We start from the raw sequence: 13,586 nt of genomic DNA on the forward strand, positions 1-13,586 counted from the left end.
CCAAGGATTGGAAATCCCCTTTTTTTTCAAAATTTGCCGCTCCACTACATTTCTGAAGAACAATTCGCTGCTCTACTAGCTTTTTTTTCATTTTCTTCTTTCATTTTTCAAAAGAAAATTTGTCGTCCGTTTTCTTTTCTATATTTTTCTATATTATAGAAAAGCCAGTTTCGACATGGCTGTTTACTGTCAATTTTTTTTTGATATTATAGTCATTTCACTTAGAAGCTGTAAATACGTGTTGCAAAGTAGTGAATAGTAAAAAAATATGGCAATCTATTGATCATGGTGTCATCTCTTCTCCCCCAAAAACTAAAGAAAAGGGGCAGGCATCCAACATTTTATTGTATGGAATAATCTAGAATTTCTCTGCCTATTCTCTCCATGTGTTGTTGTTCTATCTGTATGTATCTTTGTTTTCGGCTATTTTCTTTTGCTAATATCCAGTTTAGCTTTGGGGTTATTGCTGTCGTAGATATTGCTGTTGTTGGTGATGTTGTTACATTGTGAGGCTGTGATGATTGAGTTGTCTAGATTTCATGGGGGTAACGGAGCTATGCCTTTAGCTGGTGAGGCAACCCGGAAGGCCTTATTTGTAGAGCAACCGAAGTACTGCAGCCATGTTTGATGCATTATCTCCTTTGCCTAGATTTAATCCGAGCCTTTTTTGAGGTGATTTAGTTTCTGTGCATGTTTCATATACCAAACATAGTACATGCGATAAAGTGTAGCCATGAGGTCATAGGTTTATGTTTTAGAAACAGCCTCTTGCATGGGTAAGACATACAATAGTCCCCTTATATTTCGGCTATTCCCGGGACCCATGCATAGTGAGATTGAGTGCACTGGGCTGTCCTTTTTTAAAAAAGTAAATGTACTATAGATTGAATTTTTCTTATTTTTTCTCTATGTTGAGAAAATGGTTGATTTGAGTTTATTCAGTCTCTTGGGGTAAATATGATAAAGCTTTGATTTTTATTGAACCATTTGGAGAAAGGGTTGATCTTTAGAAGTGGATTGATGCAAAATTGGGTTATTTCATCTTCTTGGTGAAAACTTTGGATTGTTCTGTTTTTCTTTATGCAAAACAGGTATACATGGGTGATATAGAAGAAATTTTAGATGAGTTCATGATACCTCTAAATAGTGAAGTTAATGATGGCAGCCTTGAAGAGGTACAATGCCAATTCCTTGCCAGTGTAATTTGTATTATTTTTGTTGGCCTTTTGGCTGTTAGAGTAGCTTATAATATTATGAGAAATGAAGTCTTGTAGACAGAGAATTACGTGGAACAGTATACTTATAGTTGTTTTTCCTACTGCTATATATTCACCATATCTTCGGCGAGGTCATAATTCATCCCATATGTAACTGAATTCTAAACTTGATTAGCTTGACTTCAACATGAACAAAGAAGAAAACAAAATAGTCCTGCAGTAGACCAAGAAAACAGAATAGTGCTACAGTGAAGCTAAAGAAAAAACAAATTAGTATTGCAGCTCGTAAAAAGGCAGGCATTTCAATTTTTCCATTTTTACTTACATATTTTGGTGTATTATAAAGATAATACATGAAACTGAACTATAATTTAAAATAAAAATATATGTCAGGACCCATATTATCCCCACAGAATTACATTTTTATATTGTCTATTAGATTATGATTTATGAGGTTGAAAGATATATTTATATGAATTGATCATCAAAGGCTGACAAGATTCGTTTTTTGAGTGGACTGGTGCACTGTGCATCTAAAGATGTTGAGCTCAAAAAGTATTTGTAGAACATTTCTTCTAAAAGGTTAGTCATTTTATCAATAAGTTCAGGTTAAAACACCCATATACAAGCAGCAACAACAACAATCATCTCCGCACCAACAACAAGCTTAGGCACGACAACAACTTAACAGCTTAGCCACGACTACTACACCTTCAAAGCATGAATCAAAGTAATAGCTTTTGGGAATATCCAATCTTCGTATAGAGAGTAGGTATACCACCACCTCACCCGCGAATGCCTCCTATTTCTCCATATTCTCAGATTCCTTTAACTAGTATCAACAAATGGGTATGAAGAATTTTAGTAGTCCGGCGCCATCACATTCACGATCTTTATCACAACCAACTGTTCTTTGTTGAAGAAATTTTATTCTGTAACAGGTTGATCCACAATTGATACAACGTGATTTATAGTTGGAAACCATCTAATCAATGTGTGTGGTTGCATCCTTTGTTTTTGCGAAACTCGTGTTTCATTTGTCGAGCATTACGTTCCTAATGTAAGGATTCTCACACACCAAATGGTTCTTTGATACCCAAATTTAGTGTATATTTTGATGATATTTTTACTCATGTCATATAGAGGATATGTAACATTCAATGCCTTAATTTCACTTGACTAAGAACAGAACAACTTATTATGTTCGTTTTACTGTCCAGGCGCAGAATGTAGTGTATGAAGGGTACTTTAATGGAGTTGAAGTCTCGTGAAATTTCAAAAATTATGTATTTGATCATCTTGTGATTTTATTATTTGCCTAGCTTTTTTTCGTGGTCCGTGTCATATGTGCGTTATATGCAGGTTTCATGGTTTTGTACCAAACAATGTGAATTATCACCATGTAATAGATGGAAATACCCTGACCGATGTTTACGCTATCAATCGCAGCGACTTGTGTGCTGTTTCATTGTATGTTCAGTTTTAAGGTAATCTTCATTGATCTTTTGTGCTATGTTTTGCCTGACCTAAAGTTCTAAAACTTTTCTTTTCTCAATTTGGGTGGAAGGGGTAAGGTGGTGGCCGATTGGGAACATGAAGGAAAGAGCATGGGACTTAATTATGGTGTTTTCCATTAAAAATTTATTCTAGAAATTCATATCCATGTTTCGGTTGGGGTGTGAAGTTGAAAGACTATATAGTTGTAAAGTTGGAGCGAGGGCCTGAAGTTTAGTGATACTTATAAGTAACAAACAATGAAAATAACTTTGACATGCTTAGAGGAGCAATTGAAAAATATCATACAAGTAAAAAAATGTGAAATAACACCCACTTGCCACTTTTCAATCTTGTAATTTGAAAGTAGTCATTGTCATGGAGTTTCAAATTCCACAGGTGCAAAAATGCAGAAATAGAGCTGAGCACAGACTGACCACATTTCGATCTTTTAACTGGAAATAGCCACTGCCATGTAAGCAAACTCTGGAAGGAGTTTCGCTCGTGGAATTTGAAGCTCCTCGATAGTGGCTATTGTTCAATTACAGTGGCTTAAAAATAGATATTTATCAATTTTATATGCTCTAAGTTATTTTTCCATTTGATTTAAGATGCTTCAAATGATATGAAAAAGTCCACCACCAAAGACACTAATTTACAAGGGAGGAAAAGAAGTTCAAAATAATTGGAAAAAATAAAAAAACACCGAACTTCAAAAGTAGTGCATTTTTGAAGGATTTGACATGAGTGTAACTATATTTTCAAAATCAAACAAAAGAGCAAAAAATAGTTGTTTCACTTTTGGGTGTGCTGTTGTTTAATTAGGTATTTTGGAATTTTGAGTATTTAGAGATTTAAAGGTTCGATTTCTAGAATTTTTTTGGAGATTTAATGCAAGAAAGCTTGAATCTTTGTGAGTTTTTTTGTTTGGTTTTGTTTTTCAGGAATTGGGAAATTTTGGAAAGTCAGAGGCTTTGGTTGAAATCAGAATTCAAGATGGGCATTTTCTTTATCCGGTAAATTTACTAATTATTCATACTTAATTGGGCTATTTGATTCATTTAGTTAAATGTAGCAAACTAAAAAAGATGATGCAAGGCGATAAAGGTGGCCTTTTGCTGCCACCCCGAGTTTTTCTCTTATGCTTACGTGTCTTAGCTTGGTATTCTGCAATCTTCAGTTAATAAATTTTGTTTTTTGTTTGTTTTAAGGCTGCAACAACAATACATAGAGTAGAGTAGAGTGGAGTCCAAAACTCCACAAGGCTAATTCACATCCTCCTGTAAGTTTTAAGCTTTATTGTAAGGTTTGTGTATATATGAAAGCTCTGTTTAGCCATATGTGTGTATCAGTTTCTTCTGTTGTAAATAAATGTGAAAGTAGGTGCAAATTTGTAGTTACACAATTCTAATGGTTGATTTTTAATTCTTTACTATGTCGCTAATAACAAGGATGAACTATGTTTTTCATGTATAAACTAGATACAACATCAAAAACTTGAAACGTGGTACTTTTGTTAATGTTTTCTTCCTTTTGAAGATTGAATTTGTCATTGACCATGCTCTTCATTTTGGTGTACATAGAAGTCTTACTGTTACAGAGAAACGTGTCCCCCTGAAAGAGGTCAGTTGCATATTAACTGAACAATACCTTCCTACTAGCTAAACACAACAGCTATAATCTGTTAATATTAAATACATTGTGCTGTGAGACACTTAGGTTTTCCCACAGCTCATGTTTCAAAACTCCACTTTATACTCCTGGGAGCGTATAACCATTGCCTCAGCTTTTGAAACAATATCTTCTGGTGACTTCTCAAGACGATGATTAGCTATGTTTTGAAGAGCACGACAATATTGACCAAAACTATCATTGCCACATCTTTGACAAGTCTCTTTTAGCTCTTCTGGGGTTTTAGAGCCATCTGCTAAACAATATGCATAACTTTTTTGATAGACACCTTCAATTACCCAAAAGGTTGTAACAACAACTGTTTATTCTACTTCAGGACTCATTAACAACAATAACAACAACAACAACAAACCCAGTGTATTCCCAACTAGTGGGATCTGGGGGTAAGATGTACGCAGTCTATACCACTACTTCAGGAGAAGTAGAAAGGTTATTTCCGATAGACCCCCGGCTCAAGACAAGGAGTAATAAACAAATACTTAATAAAGCATGGAACAAGATGTCAAGACATAAATACGCTACCTACAAGGAATAATAAACAAAGAATAGTAACCACATTCGTAATAAGGCATGCAACAAAGTGTCCTAGCAAGAATAATACATCTACCAAGTAATGTCCTACCCCATGACTCAAACTGGCACTAGCCTTCTATCCTAATCCGCGTCCTCCAGATCTTCCTATCTAGGGTCATGTCCTCAGTGAGCTGTAACTGCACCATGTCCCGCCTGATCACCTCTCTCCAGTATTTCTTTGGCCTACCCCTACCCCGCCTGAAACCATCCAACGCAAGCTTCTCACACCTACAAACCGGGGCATCCGTGCCTCTACTCATCACATGCCCGAACCATCTCAATCGGACTTCCCACATCTTGTCCTCCACCGAAGCCACTCCAACCTTCTCCCGAATAGTTTCATTTCAAACTCTATCACCCCTATTAAGCCCACACATCCAACGCAATATCCGCATTTCCGCCACCTTCAATTTTTGAATGTGAGAGTTCTTGATTGGCCAGCATTCTGCTCCATACAACATGGCTGGACGGACTGCTCCATACTTTAGGACTCATTAAGCTTTCCAAATTTGGTTTTGCATAAAGGAAAAGGCAAAGCAGAGGAGATTGTTTATGCACAAGCAAAGCGTGATCTTCCTTTTTGAGAATAAAAAACATGATGTGTATTTCATACTTTTCTTTTCTTTCTGGAAAGTACCACTTGAGAAGAGGGTCTATCGGAAACAACCCCTCTGCACTTTACCCTTCCACAACCCCACTTATGGGATTACACTATGTGTGCAGTTGTTGTTGCTGGGTGCTGGTAAGTGAAGACTACAAACTACTATAACTCTAATTCTAGTGCTTTGCTTAAACCACTTAAATTTTGCTTATTGCTTCTACATTAACAATAAAAACAATTATAGACATCATCGTTGAACTTTAGCAGACAAGATAGTCAACCAAATTGCATGGCTAGGATCTTGAATACAAGTTCGGTGGATTCTAAAGAATCAATTTGACTAGTTAGCCAAACTACATGATAAAATTTATAAGAGGATGACAAAAACTTAGCAATGTCTCCCTTGTTAGGATAAAAAGGTGGAACCGTAGAATATAAACTAAGCAGGGCTGGAGTGTATCTTCCGATAATTTTCAAATCATATTTGTTAAATTCTCAACAGCTTTTTCAGAAAAATGCTGACCGTAGTAGATAAGACATAAGAATACCTATACCATTTTGAACATAAATCATTCATAGTAATTGTGATAAAAACATAGAATGATAGAGATTATAGTAGCGGGACAATAACCACCAAAACAAGACTCTCCTAATTACAAAAATGTGTATGATCTTGTGTGTATATACTGCACTTTATACCTGCAATCAGGTAACTGTCTATGCATTGTGGATTTGTATTTTTTTGTTATTTGAGAAAATTATCTGTTTGTGTAGATGTTATGCAATTTAGAGAAGGATATGAAAGTGAAATTTGATTAGCTGTTAATTATTACCATGAAGAAGAGCACGTGTAACTCATTTTTAGAATGTGTTTGCTTGTTTGTTGCGTTCTGTGCTTTTTATTATGTGTTCTCACTTATTCAAATTTAAGCAAGTGTGTTTGTAATAAGCAGTAAGGTAAGTATTTGGGATTTAGAGAAGGAAATGAAAGTGAAATCTGGTTAGCTATTAACAACTATTATGAAGAAGAGCATGTGTAGCATGTTTTTAAGATGCGTTTGCTTGCTTGTTGCCTTCTGTGCTGTTATCATTTGTTTGCACTTATTCAAATTTAAGCATCCTATAACAAGTAAGCATCTTGTGGTGGGGCTCTTTTCCAGACCATGTGCATAACGGGAGTTTTAATGCACTAAATTGTCCTTTTTAACAAGTATGGTAGTTATTTGGGAGACCCAACGTGCTCAACTATTAGCACTTTGGTTCTAATTTCTAGTTTAAAGAGAGAAATGCCACTTTGGTGAGTGAAGACAATTCAATAAATTTTTCGCCTTATCAATCAGGATGCACTGAACAAGTTTGAAACAAATTCTCATATTATAGCTTATATTATTTTGACACACCAAAAGGTGAAGGTTATTTTATGACATCAATAAGATGTTGAACTGACGACAAGAATCATATCCTGTTTGATCATGTTAATTTTGCATTGTCCCTTTCATGTAATAGGTCACAGTCTTATGTTTGCTTGCAAAGATCAATCTGAGGATGCATCACATCAAATCTTGTAATCTATGTAAATAAAATATACAGAACCGTTTTGTGAAACTTAGCTCCTTGATATATAATCGCTGTGTATGTCTCTGCAGGCTTTTGCTCCAAGATAAATTTCAAGTATTGTTTCAATTTTAGCTTAAACTCTCAGTTTTCTTGAAAAAAATGGCGTTACTTGAAGCTTCTCATTGCTGAAGCTTTTTCAATCGCATAATTCCTTGAATGTTAATACCACGTCTTCTCTACCTGTTGCAACAGGTCTCATCTCATCAACAATCAAGATAACCGACTACACGATGCATCACACTTTCTTATCTTGTGGAAAAATTGTACATTATCTTGCAAAGGTTTGCTCTTTAGATATATATATATATATATATATAAGAGAGTCATAGATAAGATGATGTGGTATCTCTCTATGACTTTTATTTTGATTTATCTTTTTTCTCCTTTTTTTGGCCATTTATTGAGTTTTCTCCACATTTTTAATATTTAGTATAAAGAGAAAAATCAAAAGTCATTCTCCTTAATTGATTGTGTAACAATTAATGTGTCAATTACTATATTTTTATTCATTAAAAATTAATGTGTCAATAACTACATTTTTATTAAATTTTTATTTTTCAGTTTCTATTTTTAATTAATACTCCATTCCTATTTTCTAATCTGTAAATGAAATTTCAAGAATATAAAACGTGTGTTTCTTACCAAAAGAGGAAAAAATATATCTAAAGGATATAATTATCATAATATGCTCTTGAATAGGTACCTTTTGTCCTTTTTATTTGTTTTCTAATTTTCACCTCCATAACTCATTAACTATTAAATTTCTATTCTTAATAATTGTATTAACTTCATAACTTTTAAGTTTTCACGTTCATAACCTCTAATTATTTAATTATAAAATTTAAGATACTTTTTGATATTCCTCCATTTTCATCTATATAAAGTCATAATTTTTTGTTTCATGAGACTCATACTCATGAGTATCCTTTTTGTTTCATATTTAAAATAGTGTTCTTTATATTATTATTTACAGTATCAAATTCAAGCTTATGAAGAAGGCTTTTGAAGGTTGATCATTTGTAAGAGGGGCTATCAAACAAGAGCTTAAAAAATTGTACACTGATTCTATATTTCTTTTTTCGTCTATATTCTTATGGTTAATATCCATAAAAAAAAGTATGTGTATGAGTGTGCATGAGTATGTTCTCTATATGTAACTTCTACAATTTGAATGTTCATGATTTTTTTATTGTTATAAATTCTATTTTCGTTTAAGCAATAGCTATTGTAATTTTATTGGTGCTAATTACTAACTAAGCTTCAAACAATACTATTGATGACTTTTTATTGATTAATGAAATACATTATTCTTGTATTTTTTATGATAAGAAAAACAATTTATGTTTTCTTTAACGATTTGCTTATTTTTTTTTACTTTAATAGTAAAAAGAATTTGATAGTAATAAATATAAATACTTGGGTTAATCATATTCATTTAAATAAATTAAATTAGAATAAATTTATAAGAATATGTACAGTATCTTTACGTAATTCTTGATTGCAGTTGAGATCATGAAGCAATTATAATCTACCATTGTTATGTCATGAGATCTAAAGGCACAACTAAAAGATAATATTAAATATTTTTACTTAAAAGATCAATAGAAATTGTGTAAAAATGTAAGATACTTTTTTTTTTTTTTGCTTTTTTCTATTTATTTGTTTCTCTCTCTCCCCCTTCCCCTCCCCCATCTTGATGTGTTTTCTTATAAAATAATGCAAATATTGAAACAACAATAATTTAGGAGATGCCAGAAAGATAGAAATAAAATATAAAGATTCGTAAGTTTACATTTCTTAGAGTAAAGATAGGATATATAAAAAAAGAAAAAGAAAAAAATAGGATAAAGAAATCTAAACAAATACCATAATAGAGGAAAGAGACAAAATTAATAATAGAAAATTATTTAGATGATGATGAAAAGTTAAAAAAGAAAAAAAATAAACATGAACAGTGAAAGGATAAAATATCAAAAAATATATTGAATTGAAGAAGAATTATCCGAATAAAAATTTACCGTTTAATGAAAGCAAGAAGAAAATTAAATGTTTAAATATATATATTTGAATAGTATTAAATTTAAAAAATTGTATATTACCCACTTGATATAGGAAACTTTTTCTAACTATTTCTTATTTTCTTAAAAATATATAAAAGATAAAATTTAAGGCCTAACAATAAATTAGATCGAGAGTTTTTTAGAATATTGAGCTCTCAATATTTTTAAAAATATTTTATTAATTTAACGAGGTATTTTATGATTGCGCGAAGCGCGATTAATTTCTCTAGTTATTATATAAAAAATTATCGTTTTAGTCAATGTACATTTATATTTGTAGCTCATCAATGTCAAATTTTCGTGCTTAAAAATGTCTATAATGTTGGGTCCGTATCAACACGGGCCTTGCACCTCTAGATTTGAAAGATTTCACTGCTCTTTTATTTTTTTCACAGCTTTTTGTTCTATGCTTTTTTTTGCAGAAATTTTTTTTAAAGAAAATAATCTATTTTTTTAATTGGTGCACTTCTTTTGTTAACAATTAAATACAATTCGTGACAATGTAATTGCTCTTTTTTTTATCAGTGAATACAATATTTGGTACCAAATACATGTATTTTTAATATCAAATATATATATATATATATATATATATATATATATATATATATATGTATGTATGTATGTATGTATGTATGCATGTATGTATAATAATAATAATAATAATAATAATAATAATAATAATAACATATATATTTTATACATATACATATTTCTGTACAAATAACTATACAATTTCGATACAAATTATAACAATAATTATACTGTTTCTACATATATTTTATACAATCTTTAGCTGCAGTAATTTTTCGAATTCATATTATATACAACGATTATATAGTTTTGATACTTGTCCTATACAATCTTTAGTTGCAATAATTATTCAGATATATATTTTATACAAAACTTATTCAGTTTCTATATACATTCTATACAATTTCTATACACATTTAATATAATTTCTAGAAATGGCCAGCAGATGAAATTAATACATATATAAAATACAAACATATCTACTACATATTGATACATATATACAATACAATATATAAAAATTGTATCATTATTGAAAAAAATGTATCCACCACAATTGTATTGTATTTGTGTGTTTGTGTATGTGTGTTCACGCGCGGAAGCGCACATGCACATCCAAATACAATACAATCATGATGGATACATTTATTCAACAGTAATACAATTTTTAAACACATTCTATACAAATACATATTAGATACAATAATTATATAACTTCTATACTATACAACCTAGAGTTGCAATAGTTATGCAGATACATCTTTTTTTTTTTAGCGCTTTTTTTTTTTAAAATTTATACACCTTCTATACATATACATATTTTTTACAAACAATTATACAGTTTCTATATGTATCTTATACAAATATCGTATTCTATATAATAATTACACAATTTCAATACACATTTTATACAATTTCTATACATATTCTATGCAGTTTCTTAAAATGCCAAGTTGGTGAAATTAAAATAAGAGAATGGCTACTGCATGACATTACTTTGAAAATAGTCATTTTAGTGAAATTTCTTTATCCCGATGGATTTGTAGTGTCCCTTGATTATAATCGTTTTTTTTTTTGGTTCAACTTGCTTCCTTCCCCGCTCCTCAATTATGCTTCTTTAATTAAAATAGAGAAAATCACATATACATAATTTTAAGACATTATTACCATTTACCAAACATATCAATTTCCTGAATATTTAGGGTGAATCTAAAAAATGAACCCAAATTGGAGTGACTTTCAAATTTTAGCCCCAAATAAAAAAACTTTCTTAAAATAGCCTTTACCTATTAACTAATATTTTTTTTGGATAAAATTGCCCCTGATCAATGAAGTAAATTACATAAATGATTCTCATAATAGATGACAATTCCATATTTATATTTTTGAACATTTATTTTTTTTCTCTTTTTAATTTTACTTTGATTTTTCTTTTTTCATTTCTCTTTTTGTTTTTATTTTTCTCAACCCTTACTTTTTCCTCTCAACTTCTTTCTTTTTAATTTTATATTTTTTTTTATTTTTTCTTTCCTCTTTTTTTTTGTTCTTTTTAGTTTTTCTCAACCCTTACTTTTTCTTTACACCTTTCAATGTCTACTTTTATGAAAAAAAAATAAAATATTTTCCTTTATTTTTTTTCTTTTAAAATTTTTCTCGACCTTTATTTTTTTATTTTTTTATCAACCTTTATTTTTTCCTATTTTCTCTCAACTTCTACATTTTCTTTGATTTTTATTTTTTTAATATTTTTCTTCTTTTTCCGTAATTTTTATTATTTTTGTTCTTTTCTTCGATTTCTTCCATTCAAGTTACATCTCATGAGCAAGAGTTGACACTATCATTATAAAGGCAAGACTTATGACTTTCGAACAATAAGCTACGTTTCATGGGCAAGAGTTGACACTACTACATTGTAGAGGCAAGACTTATGACTTTCAAACAACAAGTTATTTTTGACAAGCAAGAGTCGACACTACCACATTGTATTTTGATTTATGAGATGTTTTATAACTCTTACATTAGAGGAAAAACTTAGGTCAGGGATTTTCAAACAATAAATTATACCCCACGGGCAAGAGTTGACTCTACCACGTTATGTTTTCATTTATGAGATGTTCTATAATTATTACCTTAGAGGCAAGACTTAGCTCAAGGACTTTCAAACAACAAGTTATGTTTCATGGGCAAGAGTCGACACTACCATGTTGTATTTTGATTTATGAGATGTTCTACAACTATTGTCTTAGAGGCAAGACTTAGCTTAGGGGCTTTCAAACAACAAATTATGCTCCACGGGCAAGAGTTGACTCTACCACGTTTGTTTTCATTTATGAAATATTCTACAACTATTGCCTTAGAGGCAAGACTTAGCTCAAGGACTTTCAAACAACAAATTATGCCCCACAGGGAAGAGTTGACTCTACCACGTTATATTTTTATTTATGAGATGTTCTACAACTATTGTCTTAGATGCAAGACTTAGCTCAAGGACTTTCAAACAACAAATTATGTCCCACAGGCAAGAGTTGACTCTACCATATTATGCTTTTATTTATGAGATGTTCTACAACTCTTGCCTTACAGGCAAGACTTGACTCAAGGACTTTCAAACTATAAATTATGTCCCATGGGCAAGAGTTAACTCTACCAAGTTATATTTTCATTTATGATATGTTCTACAACTATTGCTTAGAGACAAGACTCGGCTCAAGGACTTTCAAACAACAAATTATACCCCACGGGCAAGAGTTGACTTTACCACGTTATGTTTTCATTTATGAGATGTCCTACAACTATTGCCTTAGAGGCAAGACTTAATTAGCTTAACGACTTTCAAACTACAAATTATGCCCCACGGGCAAGAGTTGACTCTACCACGTTATGTTTTCATTTATGAGATGTTCTACAACTATTGTCTTTGAGGCAAGACTTAGCTCAAGGACTTTCAAACTACAAATTATGCCCTACGGGCAAGAGTTGACACTACCACGTTATGTTTTTATTTATGAGATGTTCTACATTTCTTTCCTTAAAGGCAAGACTTAATTAGCTCAAAGACTTTCAAACTACAAATTATACCCCATGGAAAAAAGTTGACTCTACCATGTTATGTTTTCATTTATGAGATGTTCTACAATTATTGCCTTAGAGGCAAAACTTAGCTCAAGGACTTTCAAACTATACCCCACGGGCAAGAGTTGACACTACTACGCTATGTTTTTATTTATGAGATGTTCTACAACTCTTTCCTTAGAGGCAAGACTTAATTAGCTCAAAGACTTTCAAACTACAAATTATGTCTCATGGGCAAAAGTTGACTCTTCTATGTTATGTCTTTCATTTATGAGATGTTCTACAACTCTTGCCTTAGAGACAAGACTTAGCTCAAAGACTTTCAAACTACAAGTTATGCTCCATGGGCAAGAGTTGACACTACCACGTTATTCTTTATTTATGGGATGTTCTACAACTCTTGCCTTAAGGTAGGACTTATCTCAAGGACTTTTAAATAATGTTGACACTACTACATTATGCCTTTATTTATGAGATATTCTACAACTCTCTACTTAGAGACACAACTTATCTCAAGAATTTTCAAAGAACTTCGTAACAACAATTCATTCCCTTAAATTTGCTTTGATAGCAAAAAAAGAAGATACTTTTGCGGATTATTCAATTTTTTTATTTATTAGCAAAATATAATAGAAATTGAGAAAAAAAAGAGATCAAATAAAATAGAGAAATAAAAAATAGATTGAGAAAAAAAGGAAAGAAAAAACATAAAGATCAAGAAAAAAG

At 31.4% G+C, this 13,586-nt stretch overlaps 1 long non-coding RNA gene across 1 annotated transcript; it reads left to right on the plus strand.

The window, feature by feature from the left end:
- Positions 1-1,708: 1,708 nt before the first annotated feature.
- Positions 1,709-8,235, plus strand: LOC107849983. Its single transcript, XR_007047916.1, has 5 exons — positions 1,709-2,704; positions 3,656-3,727; positions 3,923-3,993; positions 7,387-7,475; positions 8,168-8,235. It is a non-coding gene; the product is annotated as an uncharacterized LOC107849983 (long non-coding RNA).
- The last annotated feature ends 5,351 nt before the right edge of the window (positions 8,236-13,586 follow it).

The sequence above is a fragment of the Capsicum annuum genome, chromosome 12, assembly GCF_002878395.1.
Source record: "Capsicum annuum cultivar UCD-10X-F1 chromosome 12, UCD10Xv1.1, whole genome shotgun sequence".
NCBI lineage: Eukaryota > Viridiplantae > Streptophyta > Magnoliopsida > Solanales > Solanaceae > Capsicum > Capsicum annuum.